This window comes from Musca domestica, unplaced genomic scaffold (genome assembly GCF_030504385.1).
Source record: "Musca domestica strain aabys unplaced genomic scaffold, Musca_domestica.polishedcontigs.V.1.1 22, whole genome shotgun sequence".
Lineage (NCBI taxonomy): Eukaryota > Metazoa > Arthropoda > Insecta > Diptera > Muscidae > Musca > Musca domestica.
The window spans coordinates 5,208,418-5,220,965 of NW_026712262.1; the positions used below are offsets into that span (position 1 = coordinate 5,208,418).

General features: G+C 33.4%; 1 protein-coding gene across 5 annotated transcripts in view; it reads left to right on the top strand.

Moving 5' to 3' along the window:
• The window catches only part of LOC101894598 (protein Tob1), a 106,150-nt gene that overhangs the window by 62,802 nt on the left and 30,800 nt on the right, over positions 1-12,548 (top strand). Inside the window, exon 1 of one of the 5 annotated variants that reach the window (XM_059123030.1) lies at positions 11,767-11,899. The exons of the other annotated variants lie outside the window; for them this stretch is intronic. The gene's annotated coding sequence lies outside the window, so the exon portion shown is untranslated. Of the gene's footprint in view, positions 1-11,766; positions 11,900-12,548 lie in introns of those variants that run through there. 5 annotated transcript variants of the gene reach the window in all.

Consider the following 12,548-nt stretch of genomic DNA (forward strand, 5'->3'; position numbering starts at 1 on the left):
GAGGCATTTTTCGGCCACTGCGACGCGGATTTCCATCAAATCGCTCTTTTACTTTTTGAACCATTTCTACTGATGTTACTGTTTTCTTATGTCCACTTCCTTGACGTCAGGCTACGCTACCAGTATCACGGTAACGAGACACAAAAGATTTATTCACATTTAAATGCTGGAGTGCTCTAACGATGGCCACTTGTGGTTTTCCAGTCAAATATAAAGAAATCACACTATCGCGCTTGAATTCTATCACGAATAACTTTTTTGGAAAATTCGCACCAAAATGCTTTTGTACGCTTGTAAACAATATAATGAGCTATCACTAGAATAATTTTAACAGCTGTCGGATGAGTGGCATAGAAATGAAAGCAGTCTGTTGGTTGCAGGTTTTTCATCTCCCCCTGTAGTTGTGTGTTTCTGTTTACTGTTATTTTAAAATGCATGTAAACGATACATGAACACTGTTGCCAATTTTGGGATAATCTATAATAGTTGCATTTTTAGGAGCAAAATGCAGTGTTGTATTCCAAATTATTTCGATTTAACATTGGATTTTAAATAAATCCGAGATTTTAGTTTATTTAATTTTATATGGTAAATCATCGTAAATTTGGGAGGATTAAGTACATTAATCGTGATAGTCATTGTATAACGATATGTCTAAATGAGCTATTAGCTAAACTTGAAATCATGGTAGAAGAATACAGGTAGACGCATCAACGCTTCTGAACATTGATGTGTCAAAAATTTTTAAATATTTCTTCAGGAATAAGTGCATTTGTATATGTTTTCCCATACGACGCCAAACGCAGGTTGTTATGATATACATTTTTTAAAAATTTGAATAATTTTTCATTTAAAAATTGCAATTCCAAAAATGGGTTGACAGTTCATTGTCCCAACAGTGTGTCGATGCGACTACATGTATTCTTCTACTATGCTTGAAATCCTTCTTCGCTATAATACGGCATTTCTGGTGCTCAATTGGCACTTATTAAAGTTAAGACTTAAACGTAATTTAACTGGATAAATTTAACCTGAATTTTATTCCAGAATATAGCGGGAAGAGACCTTGCCAAAATATCGAAATACCAAAACATCCCTAAACTAAACTCTTGCAATTTTTTTGTGTCTTCTTAACGTCAATAATCATAACCACAATGGTTGACAGCAAATACATTTAGTTTTATGGCCAAAAGTCACCCTTCCGTAGACCTGGGTACCCATGTCACTTCCTCGATGTGTTTTTGGTAACGTGCGTGTGATGTGCTGCCGTCTTCTGTTCAGCTGTCAGCTTCAGTTGCTTCCTCTTAACAGATAATAACAAACAATACAAATGGAATTTATGAAATTCTGTGAAAAGAAATGCTTCAGTTCAAGTATTTCAATAAAACGGAGTGTGGCAACACTCCCACTCTACCGCAATGGTGAGATGCGAAAGTCTCCAGACTCTGTAGTAAATTGACTGGTGGGGTAGGCGAAAAGTGATACTTTTTTTCTTAAATAAACTCGTTGTATATTTCCCCTCCTCAAACACTTTTTTGTTTGTATCAATAATCACTGGCATGCCTGGAAGCTTTGTGGAATTTTCGTACTAATATTTCTGCAGAGATGGGGGATTTTGTCGATTTTGCCGCTGCTAGCTTTTCAGGATGTTGGCAACAATTTGGGGGATGAAGTTGATGGTTATGAGAAGTAACAAATATTCCTTAAGGGGACTATGATAATTTGATAAGGAGTTTTTGTTTTTCCATTTCTCCCCATCTTCTTTTTCTTTTTTTTTTTTTTTGGTCGACGTTAAAGTAAATTGCCCTGAACAATATAAAACGAAAGAGAAAGAGAAAAAATTAAGTGGTTTCATCATCATCATCACTATCATTTCAACAAAAAGTGGGAGATGTACGAGGACGACATGAAATCATAAAAGTCATCAAAGTGAAACACTAAATTGGGTCAAGGGTATTTGAAGTTAACCGAGCGAGCGAGGTGGGAGGGAAGGAATGGGAATGGGAATCCTTTCTGTTCCGTCAAAAAAGATAAAATTATTATTGCTCTCAGGGACGTGATGTGAAATTTTCCAAGGGAATTTCTGTGTTTTATGGAATTTATGAAATTTGGAAGAGAGCGAGGAATGAGTTAATTAAATAATAATCCATATTTGGCAGCAACGAATTGAAGTTTATGTTTTTATGGGTAATAAATTTATTATGGTCAACAGTGAGCGTATCTTGGCAAATTCTAATTTATGGTTTCTTTTTTATATTGAACAAGGAAAATACATATTTGATAGCATAATTGTTAATAAAACGCTATGATGACTTTCCAGGTCTTACTTGGGAGAATTAATTCTTTCTTAACTATTTCAGAATAAAATTGAAATTTAATGTAATGAGCATGGTAGAATTAGGAAGGTAAAATCATATGTTTAAATTTTTTTCAAAATTATTCATTTGAAAACATCTCATTGCCAAAATATATATTAATTCAGATATGGGAATCTGTTTTCTATGCAGTGAAATTTGACAAGGTAAATTACAGAAAATGCAAGGATGGGAATGATTATTTGAAATGACTTTCCCTTCTTAATTTTACCACGTTAATGACTGTAAATCCAAAGATATTGCATATAATCTGGATGAAATGCTCATAGAATCCAAAAACCTAATTAAGAGAATACATTTCTCAATCCCTAAACTATGTCAAATTTAGTTATAAGGGCGAAGAAAAATTATGAAAAACTGTCCGTGGGAACATGCTTTGAGTTATGTATAAATAATGCGAAGGTTATCCAACATCACTCTTCGTTTGTCAATTTAATTCCAATTTTTATTTTAAAATATGTTTCGTAAGTACTACTAAAACTAATCAAACCATACCTAAGCGTAGCCGCACAATTTATCTTATATATTCTAATATTAAATGGAGAACCCTTTTCCCTACATGCTAGTGGTCTTGGCTATCCACTGAGCGCATCGATACTGTGTGTGAGGGTCATGCCCTTTTGTATCTTACACATTCGTTTGCGACAGCGCACAAAATCACTGAATATTACACATGTGATATTTTATCGCTGCCAAGACACTTATAATTTTGGAATCTTTATTATTAATCGCTAGATTTTCATAGCGCCTTGCCCGCACACAAAAGTTTTTGTTAGGTTACGTTACATTTCTCTTATAGTGCATTTATACTATTGAAGATTAACCGTTAATAAATCCAGTGGGTTAACCTTGTGTGTTTAGGTACACCCTCAAATGTCGCACAGCTGATGTTTGTTTACGTATACACTTTAACAGTGAGAATGCAAAAGTAGCCAAAAATGATATATCAAAAAAGTTTGTAGTATGTAGATTTTATACTGGATTTAAAATATCTCCCATCGTTGGCAAATCTTTATTTGTATTGTAAATCTGGTTGAATTTATCCGGATTAAGCAATAAATAATGTGAATTAATCAGGTTAAAATTTTGTATCTAAACGTGCTAGAAGAGTATTAGTTTTTCAATTCAGTTATGTATAATTGAATTCTTAGAGCGAAGAAAATTGTGGAAACATCCGTGGGAACATGGTTTGAGTTACATACTCCTCCTCTTAAGGTGAGAATATAGAAAACATTTTTTTTTGGCTGGCTTAAGTCATTGGCTGGCTTTTTCGGGAAAGAACGAAGGAACCTAGGGCCAAAATCGAACTAAGTCAACCTAAAACCCCTTTGTTCATCAAGAACCCAATGAGAAAATTGTTTTAGTTCTTCTCACTACAACAAAGCAACTTTTGTGGCACCCTTAAATGTTGGCATCAGAGGCGAAAAACATAGATTTGCTATGACATTTAAAGTTTGCGGCAAATTTGTTTCAACCAATCAGAAACGAGATGTTTGTTTACATTTTATTTTGTGTGCCTCTTGTCGTAGTCGAGTCGAAAGTCATTATTCATATTCAATAAGAAAAATACTTCTCCCGAAAAATCCAAAAAGAAACAAGAACATGCCAATGTTTCTGTCATTGAAGAGATAAAAACAAAAAAGAAGCTACAAACTTCTCCCTCTCCTTTGGATGTTAAACTCTTCCCAGAGGATGCTCTACCAAACTTGGCCCCTCTATTAGAAAAGAAAGTAAAACCTGAATCGGCCGCCTATAAACTCTAAACTTGCTCTTAAATTATTTGAAATATCAGAAAATATATTTTTAGTGAAGAAGACATAAACAAATTTTGTTTAGCATTCATTTAGGGCGAATTCAGTATTACTACAACTTGTATTGGCATTTAAAGGTGATGTCAGGTTGTTTGATGCGACTTCCTATTAGATCTACCTTGTTCTCACCATTAGGCTTTGTTCATATTAGGGTTGCCTGGTTACTTTTTCTGCAGGAATTCTCCAGCAGCTTCATTCTGTAAGAAAAATGTAAAAACTAAACAAAAAGAAATCCCTGCAAAAACTTGCGAGCAATCAGCTGATTTGTCAAAACAAATCAACTTTTCCATAACAAAAAGAGAAATAAAGCTCTCAAAAATGAAAAAATATAATACGTTTTTTTAAAGTTTTAAAAATTTGAATAATTTTTCATTCAAAAATTTTAATTTCAAATTTGGTTTGACAGTTCATTTTCCCAGCAGCCGTGTCGATGCACCTACCTGTATTCTTCTTACATGGTTAATATCAAGGCACAACTAGAAAAAAGTAGTTTAACTTTGGAGGCCATGGGAAAAATGCAACTCTGAATCATTGTCATGTTTTGTCAAAAAAACAAAAAAACCTTTAAAGCCTGTAACAATTGGTTTGTTGAAAATGTGTGGGGGTTTCCCCAATATTATATTTATGAAAGAATGAAAATATTAACGCTGTAAATGTGAATTTTTGCTATGAGTGCATTTGAAACAATTTTAAACTGATTTCTTTATTATTCAAAACAAAGCGCACACACATGTATGACATGTGTATAACATTTTGCCTTCCGTCCCATTTTGAATTTTAAACTATCGATTTTTTTTTTTTTTTTTTTTTTTTGCAACAGACCTTTCATTCTCTTTGATGGGCCTAAGTGTTCTTTGCGAAATCAGTTTTTATATGGCTTTTCTTTACCTAATATCCACGTAGTCTATACTTACCATATTATGTTCTAGATAAATGTACTTTCAGAAACATGCACTTACATACATACATATATTCCTTAAATGGTTGCCGTCGACACTTAGCCAAGTCAGCATAAAAATGTGGACACAAATTGGATCACAATGTTCAAGGTTAAATGAAAAGGGGTAACCTTTAAAATGAACAAGACACAAAACTGAAAATGAGACAACGCCAAAGATAGAAGACAAACAGCAGCAACAACAACAACTAGTTAGCCAGGCATACATTCAAATTTGTTTCTCTTTCTTAATAGCACAGTGCTAATAACTTTTGCATGCATCTACAGACACACACAGTCTCGGAAAAAATAACAAAACACAAGTGGCGACTAAAAAGAATCCAAGTTCGTGTCTTTGTGTACCCACCTATTTGAATACACACGCTTGGACGGCATTAAAAAATATACACAAATATTCCGAAGAAAAAATAACAACAAGGTAGGGAGGAAAACACGACAAGCCAAAACATTAAAAACTAGAACAGCTGACAGTGCATTTCTATTGATGTACTTTTACGTGTGTGTGTGTTTGAGAATAAAAAAACAACCCGAAATTGCAAAGAGTAAAATAGTTGGCCCACTCTGTACTCTCGCCAACAACATTTGCTTGTAATAATGTTTCATAGTCGATTTAACTGATTGTTATCGTTGAGTGTAAACAAATTAGCAGAACATGACAGGTGTAGCTGGTGTGGCAGGGTTGTAATAATAAGGTGATTCTTGAAAGGTCATATTTGTCAAAATTAAGGGCTTGTTATACTAAAATTATTGGTAAACTAAATGGTAAATAAAATAGGTTTGTATTATCCCAAATAGTTACATATTATATTGACATATAGGACAAAGCCATGGTAGAATCAACACAGCTGCTGGGACAATGAACTGCCAAACAAATTTTGAATTAAAAATAATTGAATTTTTTAAAAATAATTGAAAATTGCATATCATAACCTCCTATTTGTGTCATATAAGAAAACATATAAAAATCGATCTATTTTTGACAAAACATTTTAAAATTTTTGACAAGCGTTGATACAACTATCTGTATTTTTCTACCATGTTTATTATTTTTGTTTTGCTTCAAAATATTAATGACTGATGTCTATTCACAATATTTGTTATTCTAAGGTTTGTTCGTATATCTTTTCTTTATAGTCCAGTTTTATTATAACCTACTTTAGTAAAACTAAAGGATAAAGTTCACATTATCGGGTTTTCATTATTTCATCTTTCCGTTAAAACAAATGATTTGTTTACGGAGATATGACCAGATTTTTGTAAAAGTAACTGGTAGCCTCTGCATCTTTTCACAATGACATCTTCATTTTAGCTTAAAAATAATAAACAAAACTAATTTTTAATTAATTTCGTGAAATAAATCTATATTTCAGCTCTTCAATATAAAATTTTACCATTTAAATGAATTTTGCTGTTATTGCCAATATTTTGTATTGATAATACAAAATATGGCAACACGAATTCAGTAAACTTTACGTTAAAAGATAAAGGGAATATGGTCTGACCCAAAGTAGATCTACTAGGTAGTCGCATCACCCCAGCTGACGGCACCTTTAAATGTCAAAACAAGTTGTTGTAATACCAAATTCGCCCTAAATGAGTGCAACACAAAAACAAAGTTTGTCCTCTTCACTAAAAGTATCTTTTTCTAATATTTCAAAATTTAAGAGCAAGTTTAGAGTGAATTGCCAGTAAAAAAATTAAAAAGTGTTACATTTGCAATAAGAAATACCGTGATGGAAATTAACCACTATTTAGTGTTCCTAAAGATAAGAGAAGGAGGTTAGATTTGGTTAGTGGATTCTCCTCTTTGATTTGTATAAATCCATGCAAACCCTTTTCGGCCTGACTGTGTTGACTCAGTTGGTCTTATCCAAATTCCCACTAGCCCCAGCTCTTCCAGCCTTCTGTGGTCTGTAAAAACTCTTTGTATGGTTTGGGGAATTTGCATCGGCTCTGCTACCAAGAGGGGTTTGGTACCCACCAAGCTTGATTGCTGGGCATTCTTAAAGGGCTTTTACTGGAGGCGATATTGGTGCTATGTTCATTCTTTGAAACTATTTGATCGGGAACACTTGCTACTGTTGTGTCATTAATGGTATTTGTCGATTACGTAAAAGATATTACACTTGTAAGCTTGTATAAACATTTCGGGGGCTAACTATCAACTTGGGGCTGTTGCAATGGTCTCCGAGAGTCGTATAATTACTTGGCTTAATTTCCACACATAACATAAAATGTAAACTGTAACTGATTGGTTGAAACAAATTTGCCGCAAACTTTAAATGTCATGGCGAATGTATGTTTTTCGCCTTTTATGCCAATTTTGACATTTGAGGGTTGTAGCAATTCGTCGATGCGGTTACCTATTAAATCTACCTTGGTCTGACCTTTTGCTTTAAATGAAACTTGCAATAACAAAAAAAAAGGATTTATGTGTCCAACAACATTATGTTGTGATCTATCGGAAAAAAACTGTTTTATTAAAAATAATAAATATTCAAAACTCTAAAATAAGTTTTTAAACATATATTTTTGTGGACATAAATGTCAATCAAATGATTAGAATAATCAAAACTAGGCCAGGATTACAAGACTAGGTTTACATTGTCGCATTGTGTTAATTTCATCAATATAATCAGTTTAACGATTATTTTCTTAAATTTGACCCTTAAATAAATCATGACATAGCACACTAATAGAATGTTCACATGGGGTTTTACAAACATTCATATTTTCAATATCAATTATCTCTATATTAGCTTTCTTGATAAATAATTTTTTACATTCTCTTTTGGTTGGGTATGTATACGTAAACAAACATCAGCTGTTTATCTATTATATTTTCCTAAGGGTGTATCTAAACACACAAGGTTTACCCACTGGATCTAACAAAGCCAGTGGGCCAATCTTCAATAGTAAAAAAATTGCTATAAGAATCATCTGAGCAACATTTATATCCTCTCAAATGAATATAAAAACCAAGAGCAAATAATCTTACACAAATCAGACGAAATGTCGAAATTGGTTTATTATTCTCATATCGTATCGTATTATTTTCATATCGTTCGTAGTGTAATTCCAATCACAATTAGTGTTTTGACAGTTCTCATAGAAGATCAGCTGCTTTAAATACAGCACAAAAGATCTTTACGAAAAATTTTTTATGGCCTTAAAATTATTTTTTTTGAGCTCACTCATTTAAAAATTAATTAAATTGTTCACATCTAAACACACACAATTGAACCAAACAAAAGGAAACCACAATAAATAAAAAAAATATGAACAAAACAAGAATAGCTAGAATATAAACATGTGATTTATGACACCTCTAAACAATATTTTGTACAGTAGGATTTGAAATTGAAATTAATATAATAGAGGAAATGCAGCGAATGCACTTGACAAATGATTTAGATTTTCGGCAGCAGCATAGTAGCTGCATTATATTATATCTAGATGGCAATAAATCATGTAATAGGTGTAGAAAACGATTTAATTTTTAGCTATAAAAAACAAAAACGAATTACGAAAAGTTTTAATAATAAATTACAACTAGGTTGGTACCAAGAAAAGAAAAGAAGAAGACTGACCTATTTAATAAGGCCACACAGGAGGCAAATTCACAATAACTTTGTTTTGACTTCTACAGTGGGTTTCAGGCGTTCTCGATGGAAGATCTACTCATTAACTCATGTTCCTTTTTACACACGTCAAATCTGAAATCCGGTGGATTGTATCCTACGTTTTTTAGTACTAATGTCTTAAAAAATACTACTCTTTTCTGTTGTTGCAAAATAGCCAGGCTTTATCCCTTTATTGTTGTTTTTTTTATAAAAACAACGTTTGTTTATTAGTGGAGAACGATGGTAATGTTTACCAGGAGGTAAGGCAGGGAATACCTAGGTTTCGGAAAGAGGCACCAATCCTCATCAGTTCTCTTGTTTTTGTCTGGGATATTCTCCCCAGAAGTTATTTTAAAAATAACTTCTATGACAAAAAACATTTTTTACCCAAGTGACGAGATCGTAATCGTTCTCCATCGTTCTCCACTAATAAACAAACGTTGTTTTTCTAAAAACAACAATAAAGGGATAAAGCCTGGCCATTTTGCAACAACAAAATACTACGGTATCCCGAACAAACAAGCAACACTACCACTACTCTTTTCGCAAAAAAATATAAATAAAAAAATATTTATTCTTTCATGGTAGAATCAAAAAGGTGACTTCATCTGAAATAAGCATATTTATATTTTCTGTAATTTATAGCGCGTTTAAATCGGCGAAGATTAACCCACTGGTTTAATAGACACAATGGGTGAACCTTAAATGTTTAGATGGACCTTTAGGAGAATATAAATACCTCTCAACTGATGTTTGTTTACGTATACACCCATGGTAGAAGAATAGGGGTAGATGCGTCAACACAGCTGTTGGGACACTGAACTGTCCAGCCAATTTAGGAATGAAAATATTTGAATAAAAATTATTAAAATTTGTAAAAATTGTTTAAAAATACATATAACGACCTCCGATTGGCGTCGAGTAGGAAAACATACAAATGTAATTACTTTTGAAAAAGCATATAAAAATTTGACATATCAAAGTTTCAAAGCGTTGATGCATCTACCTGTATTCTTCTACCATGTATACACCCAAACAACCAATAGCGCATGGTAGAAGAATATATGTAGACGCGTCGATACAGCTGCTGGGACAATGAACTGTCAAACCAGTTTTGGAATTGAAAATGTTGAATGAAAAATTATTTAAATTTGTAAAAATTGTTGCAAAAACGCGAATTATAATAGCCTCCGAATGACGTAGTATAAGAAAACATATAAAAATCTACTTATATTTGAAAAAACATTTAAATTTTTTTGACATATCAATGCTCCCAAGCGTTGATGCATCTACCTGTATTCTTCTGCCATGCAATAGCGTATGCACAAAAAAGCCAAAAATTTTTAGACAAATTATATTGAAAAAATAAGTGTTCATTCGCAAGGATGATCGTCTGCAAGAAAAATACAGGGTGGGATAAAAAAAAACTGCAACAAAGTCAAAAGCCATAATTTTTAAATTTGCTTTTTTAAATTTTATTGAATGAAAGCAAAAAATGTGGAAATAGCCTAAGATTTCAGAATAAGTTTAGATTTGTTCGAATTGCTCACCTTTGGCACGAATTATGGCCTTCAAACGGCCTATGAAACCGTCACAAGCTGCCAGAATGTTGCTCTGCGGTATTTTGGCCTGGCCCATTCCCGGCGAAGCACCTGCCTCAGGTGATCGACACTTTGGTATTTTTCAGTGCCAACCTTGCTTTTCAAAATTCTTCAGACACAATAGTCTAACGGATTGGTATCCGGAAATTTTGGTAGCCATTGTGCGCTGGAAATGAAGCGAGGAACCTCATTTTGAAACCATTTTTGGGTGGCGCATGCTGAGTGCGATGGTGCTGAGTCCTCTTGGAATGTCCAAGGTCTGCGGCCAAAATGTTTGCGTACCCAAGGCTTAAAAACACCCTCCAGAATATTTTCGCGATAATATTCGGCATTTATTCTGATTCCACGGTCGATTAATACGAGCGGAGAGCGACCATCGGCTGTTATGGCGGCCCTCACCATCGCCTCGGCCGGCGCTTGATTTCTGGTGGCCAACAGAAGGTGCACATTTTCAGCTGACCGCCACTTGGGTTTTCCAGCCAAATATAAAGAAATCACACTATCACGCTTGAATTCCATCACGAATAAATTTTTTCTGAAAAATTCTCACCAAAATGCTTTTGTTCGCTTGTAAACAATATAATGAGCTGTCACTGAAATAATTTTAACAGCTGTCGGACGATTGGCTTTGAAATGCCAGCAGTCTGAAGTTGGTTGCAGTTTTTACATCTCACCCTGTATATGATATGTATATTTATAAAACTAATATTTAAATAGCAGAATATAAATTGTTCTGCGTTTTATTATTCCCTAAAGGGAATTTTCCTCTTATCTTATTATATTGACTTTCAAACCCCTTTACATTATGTTTATATTATATATCAAAAAGAAAAAATCCTTACAAAACTAGCTATAAAATCGATTATAAATATTATACTGTCACATTTAAATCTCTTTTTGAACAAAAAGAAAATTCATTGCCAAGAATTTCCTAATATAAAAATAAAATTTGTTTTTATTTGCTCGCCTAATTGTATTTTTGCTTTTGTTTTTTTTTTTTTTTTTTTTTTTTTTGTTGCTATTGCACCACATCAGTGGCAACAAACAAAACAGAAGAAAGTGAATTTGTTTTGCTTGTTGCTAGTTCTACTGTCATGCGACGGACAGACAGAATTAGACTCTCCTCTCAGCTGGTCAGCTGAGCGGCTGGGTTCTGATTATCTATTACATCATAAAGTTTGCACTTTTGTTGTTGTTATTTGTATTTGTATGTGTGCATGCCCAATCGTTGTTTGCTCTTTGTTGTATCCATCCATCAGCCGTTTTGGGGATTTCGTCTTTGCAAATCTTTGCCAATTATTATCAAAGATTTGTTGTTAGCCAGCTTTTGACGGTAAAATGAAATTGAAATTTGTTGTTAAAGTTCATTCGAAATCAAATCATTAAAAGTGAAAATTGTTTAACCCAACATTGGTAGAGGAAATTAACACAGTTCATAGCTCACGTTCCCCTAGAGTTTAGAGTTTCTTTTAAAACCTGTAATTGTCAAAAAAAAAACACTTAGAACGCTGAACAAGTGGAAAATTTTTAAGTGAGTATTAAGTTTTCCAAAAGAGAATGAAAGCAACAAAATGTTTTAGCTTACCTTGTCGTCGTCGACGTTTGTTCGTTAAGTCGTGCGGAAATTGTGCCAAATTGATTTTTGAAACGTGTGATGTCGTGTGTGTGCGTGTGTGTGTGAGTGCATGTGTGTTGGCATGTGCCGTCAATTTGATCATATCCGTATCCGCAGCAGTTTGATTTTTAGTCGTGTGCCTAGTGCATCGCCATCCCTAGGATATATAGAATCGGTAACTAAGTAACTGAAATTGAAATCCCAGTAAAGCAATTAGAAATATTGCACGTTTGTGTGTGTGTGAGTGTGTTCGCGTTGAAATAAAACTAGGAAAATATTAATTGAAATAACTATGTGCTGCACACAATTTGAATTCTAATAGGTAATGTCAAATAGTAAACGGCACATGTAAACAATTCCAAAGCTGTGTGTGTGTGTGTGCGTGTGGACATATTTGTGTAGAAGTAATCAAAAGTGGATAAATATTTTCAAATTTGCCTTGAATAAATTATTAGTAACGAAATGAAATGAATTATAGGCAACACAACAACGTGACATCAATGAAATTGAAAACATTAAATTGAATTGGTGCTTATAGTAGGTTTACATTCGATAATGTGATTTA